Genomic DNA, 12,681 nt, shown 5'->3' with positions numbered 1-12,681 from the left:
TTTCCTTAAGGTTCAAGTAATGTGGTGCCTGAAAACACAAAACAAGAAACCAGAAACTTAACAAGAACAACAATAAAATCAGTAGCCAAAACAAAGAACAAAGTAACAACAACACAATTACGTGGTTCAGCACAATGTATGTGCCTACATCCATGAGAGTGAACAACCACTAGACTTTGATCTTTATTGATGAAGCTCAAGTACATATTACAACAAATGATTACAAATTCAGCCTTAGAACAACAATGGTGTCTTGCACCGATTACATAAAACAGAAACAATGTTGAAGAAAGGTTTAAAACGTAAGTTCTCTCCTCTTAACTCTCTTCTCTTCTAATCCCTCTCACTGAAATTTTGATCATCATCAAAATGAGATTGAAGCCTTCCTTTTATAACCAAGCGAAGCTGACTAGGACCAACTTGAGTGTAACTATTTTAACTGCCAAAAATAAAACATGGGTGAGTTTTAAGTGAGTTGAACCCCACAAGCAACTTAAACTAATCCCGAGGCTCGGGGTACCAAAAAAGTCCCCGAGGGTAAAATGGTCAAAATCCCTGGTATCCCCTTCTATTCTCACTGACTCCAAGTATATCCTCAAATATCTATTCCCATTACCTGATAACCCAGTAATGTACTAGTGACCCAAAATACCCCTTGACTCACCCCATTAAACACTATCCTCGGATCTTGCACTAGTTTGATCGAACGGTCCACATTGCTTTAGGCCTTTTACGTATAAATAAGGTTGGAAAATTCAAGGATTCACCACCTATCATTCGAAATCTTTCCACATTTTCTCTCTTCTATGTTTCCAAACCTTCTTCTTTCTCAGAAGAATCCAAAAATCGTCTGTTGCAAAAAACCTTAGAAACCCAATCGCTCAGGAGTCTTCTAGGAACTCTCCCTTGCAAAGTCTACTTCCCTTAACTGAAGAACATACTGTAAGTCTTTTGGTTTTTTAGAAAATCTTCTTTTACTGGTTTCTGTTTTTTTGTATATATATACAATGCCTATCCGCACTTCTCCGTAGTCCATATTAGATTATTCCCCAAATGTTTTTGGCACACAGGCTTCGGCTTAGTTTTTACTGAGTAGGTCTTAAAAATACCTCTAGAACTGTGGTATCCATAAAACTGGGTAATTTCTAGGTAATTTCTAGGTAATTTACGACAGATTTTAGGAAATACCCATTCAGGATATAGAAGATGAATAGTTTTTAGGGTTCGAAACTAGGTTGCATAAGGGTTACGCTTCTTGGGTGGTTTTTCTCTAAACCGCCCCCCAAGGAGGGTAGTGGCCTGATTTTCTGACACACGGATCCCTAAACATCAGGGGTTTATTGGGAAACCTAGGTGCGTAGCATAGGTAGCACGTGGCCTCACACCACGGGCTGAGATTGCCTCAACTCGCGCGTTAGAACCCTCAGCCTTTCTTTGTTATTTTTTGCCTTTACAAAAATTCTAGGTCGCCTACTAAGACTTCCATTGTTCTTGTTCGATAGGCGATCTAATGGCACCCAAGAAAGGCGCATCCAAGAAGAACGTAGCTGGCTCATCGTCTCAACAAGCCAATAAGGGAAAAGAGGTCGCCTCCGAATCCCTTATCCCTCAATTCGGCCCTGTGGTGGAGGAGGAGGTCGTGGTTGGACCTGATGCCTTCTTCGAGGCAGAGAGGATAGCCTCCAAGATCACGACCCAAGGAAGGGTCAACAAGATTATGCTATCCCACAACATCGAGGTCGGGACTGGCGTTCTAATTGCTCGACCTCCATTTGAAGGGGAACAGAGCTGTGCACCACTCCAGGACGACTTTGTGGCCTGGAGTGATGAGCATCTAAAGGCAGGGGCCTTCCTTACCCTCAATCAATACTTGCTGACTTCCTCAAACTCCCCCCTACGTGAAGTTGGCACCGTTTCAGCTCCCCCCGAACTCGTATCGGCTGCTGGCGGGGTTGAAGTACCTTTTCTTGAAGCATGAGTGGGAGGTCCCCACCCTCGCAGAAATTCTCTATTTCTTCTGCCTTAAGGCTAGCCCGGATCAACGAGGGCGAGGTGACGGGTTTTACTACTTGACCCGATTCCCAAACTCGCCCACAGTCATCGAGCTGCCCATCCATCCCAACAACTATAAAGATCAATTCTTTATGTCGAATGGTTTTCGCAAATACGAACATCACTACTTCAACCATCCTCGTAAGTCTTCTTTTCTTTCTTAGCTCATGAAATTATTTTCTTCTTACCTAGAGTCTTTCCGCGTGTATATTAACTGAGTAGTATCTTCGTGCAGCCATCTTTGCGAGGACGGCCAAGTCTGTGACCCTCGAGGGTCAATACGATACTCTCTCGAGGCTCCCGCCTATCAAGAAGGATTACCGCCAGCTCGTGTCTGATGACACGATCTTGGCGTGTAAGCTAATTACAGAAGGCCAGACTCTGGCCTTGAGAAGAATTCAAGCTAACCTCCCGGTTGTCCGTGAGATAGCGCCTATCCCCGAAGGGGGTGCTGAAGCTGGCGAAGGCGAAGAGGAAGAAGAAGACGAGGTGCCCCTCGTTCGGAAAAGGCGAGCTCCCAAGGCTACTCAGGACCTTGATGTAGAGCGAGCTTCATCGGGGGCAGCAGTCAGCCCCTCCGGCCAAGGTAACCCGTACCCCTTTAGGGACTTAGATAGGGTTGTTGCTGACCTTAGGCTAGTTAGGTTTAACCCAAACCAACTCGTACACCATCACCCTAATGAACCTGACTGTAACATAACCATGCTTTAGTGTGTGGATCATTTAGTGTTACGTCATGACATGGGCCATCCTAGAGGCACCATAGTAGTAGACAACACCCTATCCTTTAGGTCGGCCTTCTTTGAAGAGTATGGAACCAACCTTAGGTCGTGGCTCTCCCTGCTCCAGGGTATCCTTGCCCCTGGACTTAGGCAATACGTAGAGGAGTCCAGTCCAGAGATAGAACCTGATTCGGAACCTCCCCTAATCTAAGAAGTTATAGACTTAGGCTCTCCCTCTCCTATAGCAGTTCTGAGGCCGGAAGTCGTGGCAATAGACTCCTCCTCTAGCTCGGAGAGTAGGACTTTTTGTTACATCGTATATACATTTTATGTAAACTGATGACCTTGTCTGTATATTAACATCCTTTCTCACTTTTTTTCAGGTGAGGAGATGGCACAACAAGGGGTTCCTGACATCCGTGCGATTTTCCAGGAGGGAAAGTCCAGCTCGGGGCCACTAGTAAAGAAGCCCCAGTTTACAGCTAAGAAAATGCCACCTGTAGCAGAGACGACCTCCAAATCCCCGGCTAAGGGGAAGACAGCTCCAGTCGCGGCTGCTCAGGAGAAAAGAGGTCCGCCTCCACCTCCTCCCCAATTTCCATCCACCTCTGCTTGGGATCAGGCAGCACAAGCTGATCCCCCTGCGCCCCTCGTCCCCACCACCTCCGTATGCATTCCAGTCAACGCCCAGGACCTGGAGAAGATCTCGGACACCTTTCGGGAGACTCTCTATGAGACGGCCAACCATACGGTGGAGCACTTTTATAAGGCCAATCCAAAGGACCTGAGGGTGATTAAGGAGAAGAGCCTGGAGAACGTTATGGAGCCTGCGCTAGGGATGAACCTTACAGTAAGCCAACTTTCCTTAGCTAAATATACTATTTTGATTTTATCCCAGCGCGTGTCTAACTTGCTTCTTTACTTTTTGCAGGCGGTCTTGGCTCAGCACCGAAGCATAGCTCGAGCCAGAGCCAGGAATGACGAGCTTCAGGTCGAGCTCCAGGCTGCTCAGACGGCCTTGACTGCCACCCAAACTGCCCTAACAACTGCTCAACAAGGTGAGCTGGATGCCAAGGCTGCTTTTGCAACATCTCAAGAGGGCTCTTGCAACAACATCCCTGGAGGGGCTTAATTTTCTTTTGCCTTTGTTTACCCTATATATATTTTTTTTTTCTGTAAACATTTGTCGTTTTGGCTCGGTACGAGGTTATTCTCCTCAAGACAATTTATTTATAATTGCAATATCTATCCTTTTTTTTTATCCATTCCTTGATTTTTTTTTATGCTTATAACTTGTACATTAAAAATCTTAGGGAATGATTTTTAGATCAGGATAGATATTTTAATTTTGGTTATAACCAAACTTTATGTTGATTTATATCCTACCTGTTAAGTATTGGGCCTTGGACCCGGTTATATCCAGGATTTGGAATGTTCCAAACTTAGTTCTTGTTAGGTTTTATTGTTATCTCGAGCTTCTGAGGAAGCCATTGGATCTTCAATTTTGTTAACTTCTAAGTTCCAAACCTGGTTGTATCCAGTATTTTTAATTAAAACTTAGTTCACGTTATGCTTATTGACACCTTGTGTTTTTTAGAAAAAACACTGGTAAATCAATTTTACTAACTCCCAAGTTTTGGACCTGGTCATATCCAGTATTTTTAATTAAAACTTAGTTCGCGTTAGATTTATTGACACCTCGTGTTTTTTAGAAAAAACACTTGTTAATCAATTTTACTAACTTCCAAGTTTTAATCCTTCTCGGGTTATATGCCCCCCAATCAATCAAAAAGTGAACTTCCTTGGTTGCTTAGGTAAAGGTTATCACACGAACTAATACATTGATGAAACTATATGAAAGACAAGAAGTACACATGGGTGATTCTTTTATTTCTCAAATGAAACGGCTTTTATAACTAATCCTTACATAGTCAAGTGGTATCATCATTGAAAGTACTTCTTTAAGTGCATAGCATTCCAGGTCCGTGGGACTGTTTCTCCATTAAGTCGAGCTAATTTGAAGGTTCCCTCATGTACGACCTCCACTATTTGATAGGGCTCTTCCCATCTTGGACCCAATGCACCGTCTTTGGGGTCATTGCTTGCCAAAAATACCCTTCGGAGCACTAGGTCGCCCAAACCAAAGATACGCCTCCTAACCTTCGAATTAAAATAACAAGTGATTTCTTGCTGGTAATGTGCGAGCTGTAGCTGTGAATCCTCTCGTTTTTCTTCAATTAGGTCGAGAGACGCGCTGAGAAAATCATCATTCCGCTCCTGGCTGAAGGTCTGGAGTCTATGCATGACTATTTTCATTTCAACGGGAAGGACGGCCTCACTTCCGAAAGTCAGGGAGAAAGGGGTGTGCCCCGTAGAAGTTCGGTGGGAGGTCCGGTACTCCCATAGTACCTGCGGGAGCTGCTCAAGGCAGACTCCCTTGGCCTCGTCTAGCCTTTTCTTAAGGCTTTCTTTGAGGGTCTTATTCACGGCCTTGACCTGCCCATTGGCTTGCGGGTAGGCAACCGAAGAGAAACTTTTAATTATGAGGTGCCTCTCACAGAACTCGATGAAGAGATCACTATCGAACTGAGTTCCATTATCCGATACAATCTTCTTGGGCAGCCCGAATCGGCAAACAATATTCTTGACTACAAAGTCGAGGACTCTTTTTGAGATGATTGTTGCCAGGGGCTCGGCTTCTGCCCACTTCGTGAAATAATCAATGGCTACCAGCGCATAGCGAACCCCTCCTTTTCCCGTGGGCATGGCTCCTATTAAATCGATCCCCCATATCGCGAATGGCCATACGGATGAGATCATTCTCAACTCGACTGGCGGAGCTCGGGCAACTGTGGCAAACCGCTGGCATTTGTCACACTTTCGGACGTAGGAGATGGAATCCTTTGATAAAGCGGGCCAATAATATCCCTGCCTTAATATTTTTAAGGCTAAGTTTTGCCCCCCAGCATAATCCCCACAGAAACCTTCATGCACCTCCTGTGAAATAGCTCTGGCCTCCTCTGGTAGAACACATCATAGAAGAGGCAAGGAATGGCCACGTCGGTATAACGCTCCATCCACGATCACATATCTTGGAGCCTGATAGAGTATCCTTCTCGTGTCTTTTCGTTCATCATGAAACTTCCCTGTTGTAAGATACTCTATTATGGGAGTCATCCAGGTCGGCCTAATGTCGATCATCTCAACCTCGATCGTGCTTCCAGCCACGCTTGGGCTCTCCAAGAACTCCACTGGTACTATGCTCAGAGTCTTAACTTCCTTGGAGGTAGCGAGTCTCGCCAAAGCATCAGCGTTAGCGTTCTGCTCGCGAGGGATCTGCTCGGCTAGGCCATATTCAAATTCTGATAGCTCTTTCTTCACTTTGGCTAGATAAGTCGCCATCTTGGCCCCCCGTGCTTGGTATTCCCCTGTCACTTGGTTTACCATAAGCTTGGAATCTCTATAGCACTAGACAGCCCTGGCCTTCAACTCATTTTCCATTCTGAGCCTGGCCAATAAAGCTTCGTACTTGGCTTCGTTGTTGGATGCCTCGAACCCGAATCGTAGCGCAGAGTGGAATCGATGCCCTTCTAGAGAGATCATTATGATCCCAGCTTCGGACCCGTTCTCGTTAGACGAATCGTCCACGAATATCCTCCACAATGCCTGTACTAGTTCTCTCAAAAGATCCTCCTGAAACCCAGTGCATTCAGCCATGAAATCAGCTAGGGCTTGACTCTTCATTGTAGTCCGTGGTACGTATAGTATTTCGAACTGGCTGAGTTCGATTGCCCATTTTAAGAAACGTCCTGATGCTTCAGGTTTCTACAATACTTGCCTTAATTCAGCTCCAATAAGTCTTTTGCTTATATAATATACCGGTTTTTGAACCCGGTCCTCTTCCCGGACCAGTATAGCACTGGCTGCATTTTCCGTAACAGCCAAATAAAGAAAAAGAGGCTCCCCCGCCGCTGGTTTAGACAACACTGGCGGCTGAGCCAAATGTGTTTTTAGATCAAGAAATGCCTGTTCGCACTCCTCGGTCCATTCAAACTTTTTATTTCCTCGAAGTAGGTTATAGAATAGCAGGCACTTGTCAGTGGATTTAGAAATAAACCGATTAAGGGCTGCTACTCTTCCAGTCAGACTCTGGACATCTTTACACGACCTGGGCGAAGGCATTTCTAATAGCGACCTGATTTTGTCTGGGTTCTCCCCTATCCCCCTCGTGATGACTATGAATCCCATAAACTTTCCTGATGCCACTTTGAAAGTAAACTTTTGGGGGTTCAACCTCATGTTATATCTCCTTAAGATCTCAAAACATTCCCTTTATCGGGAACATGGTTATCGACAGTCTTAGATTTAACCAGCATATCATCAACATACACTTCCATGTTTTTCCTGATCTGATCAGCGAACATTCTGTTGACTAATCGCTAGTAGGTAGCCCCTGCGTTTTTCAGCCCGAAGGGCATAACTTTATAACAGTAAACATATGTTGGAGTCATAAAGCTAGTATGCTCCTGGTCCGTGGGGTTCATTGCGATCTGGTTATATCCAGAATATGCATCCATGAAGGACATGAGCTCGTGCCCCGCAGTGGCATCCACCAACTGATCAATCCTTGGCAATGGGAAGAAGTCCTTAGGACAAGATTTGTTTAAGTCGGAGAAGTCGATGTAGGTCTGCCACTTTCCATTTGGCTTTGGGACTAGGACAGGATTCGCGACCCAGATCAGATATTTAGCCCACGAATAAACCCGCATTTTAATAGCTGAGCTACTTCTTCCTCTAGGGCCTCAGCTCGGGTTGTACCCAGACGTCTCTGCTTCTAGGACTTTGCAAGCACACTTTTATCCAAGTTCAGGGTATGCATGATCACACTCGGACTTATCCCTACCATGTCTTCATGAGACCAGGCGAATATATCAAGATTTTCTTGTAAAAATGTTGTCAGCACTGCCTTCCTCTCATCGTCCATATTTTTCCCGAGTTTAACTATTCTTGAAGCATCTTTGGGATTGATGTTTACTTCTTCGAGCTCTTCGATAGCTCAGAGGTCAGATCTATCTTCGCCTACTCGCGAATTGATATCATCAGTCGGGGTAGTATCCACGCCACTAGCTTGTAAAGGTTCTTCCATTCCAGGAGCAGACCTTACTTCCTGGGATTCCTCGCCTTCGTCCTGTATGGCCATCGTTTGCTGCCCGGGTTGTGATTTTCCCTTCATGGAAATGTTGTAGCGTTCCCTGGCAGCAAGTTGATCACCTCAGACAGTACATATTCCCGTAGATGAGGGGAATTTGATCACAAGGTGGCAGACAGATGTTATGGCTTCGAACACCATTAACATAGGTCGACCCAAGATTGCATTGTACGCAGTTGGACAATAAACGACCACAAACTCGAGAAGCTTGGAAATAGTTTGCGGTCCTTCACCCAGGGTTATCATTAACTCGATTGTTTTGATAGATGCTGATCCCTCGCCGGAAAACCCATACAGCATCATGGAGGTTGCCTTCAGTTCGGTCACAGAAAATCCCATTTTTTTCCAATGTGGACCTGAATAGTAGGTTCACAGAACTTCCATTATCCACTAGTGTCCTCCTAACTCTCCGATTGGCGAGCTGGACAGTTATGACTAGAGGATCGTTATGCGCGAATTGGACATGACTAGCGTCTTCTTCAGTAAAACTGATTGGTTGTTTCTCCAATCGCTGTTGCTTAGATAAACGCTGCTCCAGGACAAACTCAACTCCGTTGTGAGACCTCAACTCATTGATATACTTCTTCTGGGCACCTCTGCTCATACCTACCAGATGAAGGCCTCCGAAGATGGTTGTTATCTCCCCCCTCCCCCCCTGTTATCGGAGGAGGGGTGTCTTGATTCACCTGAGCTCCGGTCTGATTTGCCAGGGCCTCCGGAGCTGATGGAATGTTTTGCCCAGCGAGCTTATTGGGAGTTATTCGATTCCGGGCATACTGAGCCAAAGGTCTAGCCCTAATGAGTGTTTCAATCTAATCCTTCAAGTGTCTGCAATCATCGGTGTTGTGACCAGTGTCGTTGTGGAATCGATAAAATTTTGAAGGATCCATCTTCGCCCTTTTATTTTTTAAAGGCTCCGGCTTTTTCCACAGGAGGCGGGCAGAATTCGCCAAGAAAATGCGCTCTCTAGTATTCGTGAGGTCGGCATAAGTCGTATAGATCAGCTTGAACTTCTCCACGGGCTTGTTTTTCTTCGAACCGCTCTAGCTGCCCTCACTATTTCCCTTCCTCTTGCTACCTCCCCCTTGGTTATTCTGGGTAACAGTTTGAGCCCTAGCTGCAACATCTGTTACCGCTCCAACGGGCTGGGCAGGGACTTGGCTGGTTCCTGCAACCAAAGCTCGTGCCTCTTCCAAGTTGATCAACCTTTGAGCCCTGTTCAGGAACTCATCCACAGTGTTGAACCCCTTTTTTTGATTTCCTTCCATAGGTCGCCCCCAACAAGAATTCATGTTCTCATCGCCATGAGCCTAGAACTTTTGTTCACGTCTCTAGCTCACGCAGTAATATTAGCGAATCTACTCAGGTATGCTTTCAAGGGCTCTCCGGGCTGCTGCTTTACATTCGCAAGGGAGTTCGCTTTAATGCGAGCTGCCTGAGCAGCTCGGAATGCCCTCTTGAAGTCAGCAGAGAAACTCATCCATGAGCTGATAGAATGCTTTTTGTATTGCTTGAACCATTGCCTAGCCGGCCTGACCAGAGTCGAGGGGAATACCAGACACCTCAGCTCAGGTCCAATATTGTGGGCCATCATCAGGGTGTTGAACATTCCCAAGTGGTCAGACGGATCTCCATCTCCATCGAACTTTGACAAATGGGGCATCCTGAAACCCAGCGGGTATGTTGTTACTGCGATGTTAGGGGCAAAAAGCTCGAGCTCAACCCCTGAGTCATATTCGTCTTTTTCCTTCTCTGATAGGAGTCTTTTCATCAGCTCCTCCATCTGGGCTAACCTGTCGAGGGTTTGGTCCTTGGTTCCCTGGGGCTGCTCAACAGCTCCCATTCGGTCGTACGCGTTTGGCGGGTTATTGTCACTCCAAGCTCGAGCTTGGTTTAGTGGGATGTTCTCGTTATCGCGTACTTCGCAAGGACTTCCCTCGTGGTGAGTGCCACCAACTCCATCGCGAGCTAAATTTCTCCTTTGTGGATTCAGGTGATCTCGTAGATCGGCATGTGGATCAACTTGAGGGCTCTAAGCCGAACTCAGCTGATTTCTCAAATCTGCATCGGTTCTACCACTTCGACGGCCCTCCGTCCAATAACTCCCATTAGAGAAACTTAGAGCTTGCGGTTGAGGATGAGGACCTGGGGCATTTTTGCGCGCTCGTGGAGCATAGGTAGGGGCAGCGGGGGGAGGATACCTCCTGTTTTCCCCATAGGTAGGAAAGTTTCGAGCGGAACGAGGTGGTGTTGGATGCCTTATGGGCGACGGGGGGTGTCTAATTGGCGAGGCAATTCTTGTCCCGTCAGGTCAGACCAAATTAGCACGCGGTCGCTCTGCTCCGCCATTTCTGACTCTCTGTGCCTGGAACATGTCGTCTTTGCGAGTTGCCCTAGACCTTCTTCGTGGGTTGCTGTGGGCATTTCCAGGTGCATTTGACGGTGTTACTGAACTCGAGGTCAAGGTTCTAACCGACCGATTGATTCGCCGATGACCCCTGGGAAAGCCATCAAACGAGATTTCTTGATTATCTTGTGCCATGGGCCTAGAACTCGGGGTCGAGGTCCTAACCGACCGACTTGGCCAAGGTCGACTATCCCAGCGGGACTTATGGGTCCCACCTTGCCTCTTTCCGACGTTAACGTTGGTTGTAAGAGGGGGTAGTCGAGCAAAAACCTCCTTGATTTGTTTGTTAGCTTTGGCTAAATGGCTCCTTAACTGCATGTTTTCCAACTCTACCACAGTCAAATAATCCGGGTTCGGATTCGGCGGCAATGATGCTGAACTCCCGGTGTCTCCGTGGCCCATCGGTTGCTTTCCCGACTGCTGCTAGACTTCAGAGCTTTGTTAATCGAAAACAGCAGTATGGTGAGCCTCCTGCCCACCAGGTTGATCCGTCTCATTACCATGTCTCGAGCGAGTAACCACCATGATGAACTTTGATTTGAATCTTTCACAATAGCACTAATCTGCAGCTCTCAATATAAGCACCAAACTATTGACGCGGTTTTTCGCCAACAGTGAATTATGAAAATATAGATGGGATGGATTAGTGCTTAATGACAAACCGTAATAAGAAAATGATACTTAAAAATACTAGAAACGAAATATCAATAACACTCGTTCCTTTTTACGTGGTTCGGAGGTTAAAATCCCCCTAGTCCACAAGTCTGTATTATTACTGTATATCTCTCTATATTTTTACAGAGTATTTGCATTACAGAAAACAACCAACCCCCTCCCCTATCCAAGGTCTTGGTATTTATAGATAAATCAATCCCTGGGTAGACGTTGGGGTCGTCACGTGAATACAAATTCCTCATGTGACATGTCTCACACTAATGATGAATATAACAATTTATATTAATGTATGGTCTAATCATTAGGTAAAACTGATCATGGGTCATCTAGCAATATCGGACATGTGATGTCTGATCATGCACGATTATATTACGTGTCTGGGAATTCAGGGATGAACGGACATGTGGTGTCTGATCACGCACGTTTATATAACGTATCCAGGTTTATAAAGATCCATGGACATGGCAGATCTTTAGCGTATTTGGGCTGAGCGTAGTATCAGCTCGCGTCTCGGATGCTTTGCTTCATAAGTGTTTCCAGATCGTGCCTATTGACCTAGGGAACTGCGCTGCCCTTACAGAGAAAATATGAACTTGTGGCTCATCCACTACAGTCCTTGGCTAGCCCACTGTACCTAAGCTGTCAAAAAGGCTCGTGCTGAATTTCAGGACGTACACATATATAAGTAACTTTTTGTTCCTAATGAGCAAGGGAGTGATTGAATCATCTCTCATAAAATTTGATCCAAATGCAGATTTTTAATGAAACGAATCTTCTTACAATCTTTACCGATATCTTTTTCACATCTCCTTAATAACATGTCACACTCTTTAATCTCTAGTGTCTCTTCTATAAGATTACGCATTGCTTTTGATAACGATCAAATCAGGGCTTAGAGAATTCACAAGTTTGCCTAGATTTTGGAGCTCTCCTATCCATTTAGGGATTTCCACGGTACAACAGCGCCAGAGATGGTGTTCTTGCAAGTTGACTACCTTTTGAAGCTCCTCAAGAAGACAATAAAATCTCAAAACTTGTAGGCTTTCTAGAGTTTTAAAAAGAGAACTAAGGGAGACAAACTCCCTCCAATGAACCAAAAGAGCAACAAATTTACAATGTAGACTAGACACAAGGATGCAAAATTAGCTTTAACACAATTAAAAATGAGAATTCAAATATAAACCCAAATGAACAATTAACACCATTATAAACTGATGATGTCTCAATAACTATCCACTAACTAAAGTACCTAGAATTATAAAAGAAGCATCATTTGCACTAGAAATAATGGCCAGCCAAAGAACAACCATGAAAAAAAAACACGTTAATTATCAAAACTAAAATAAACAATACACAAAAAGAATTACATAGAACTCATCTCATCTAGCTTGAGATTTCATCTAAAAAGTTGTGTTAAAAAATTTATAAAAAAATAAAGGAAATAATATGCATAAACATAATTTTTTTTGTTCAGGTCTTTATACAAACATTAACCATCCAAGAAAAATAAGCACGAGTCATTTTTAGGCAACTTAACTATAAAAGTAATACAATATATTAATATACATAGACCTAAACCCATCCCCAATTAGAAAACCATATACAACATAGAAAGG

This window comes from Humulus lupulus, chromosome 3 (assembly GCF_963169125.1).
Source record: "Humulus lupulus chromosome 3, drHumLupu1.1, whole genome shotgun sequence".
NCBI lineage: Eukaryota > Viridiplantae > Streptophyta > Magnoliopsida > Rosales > Cannabaceae > Humulus > Humulus lupulus.
Note: the sequence above shows the minus strand (reverse complement) of the source record.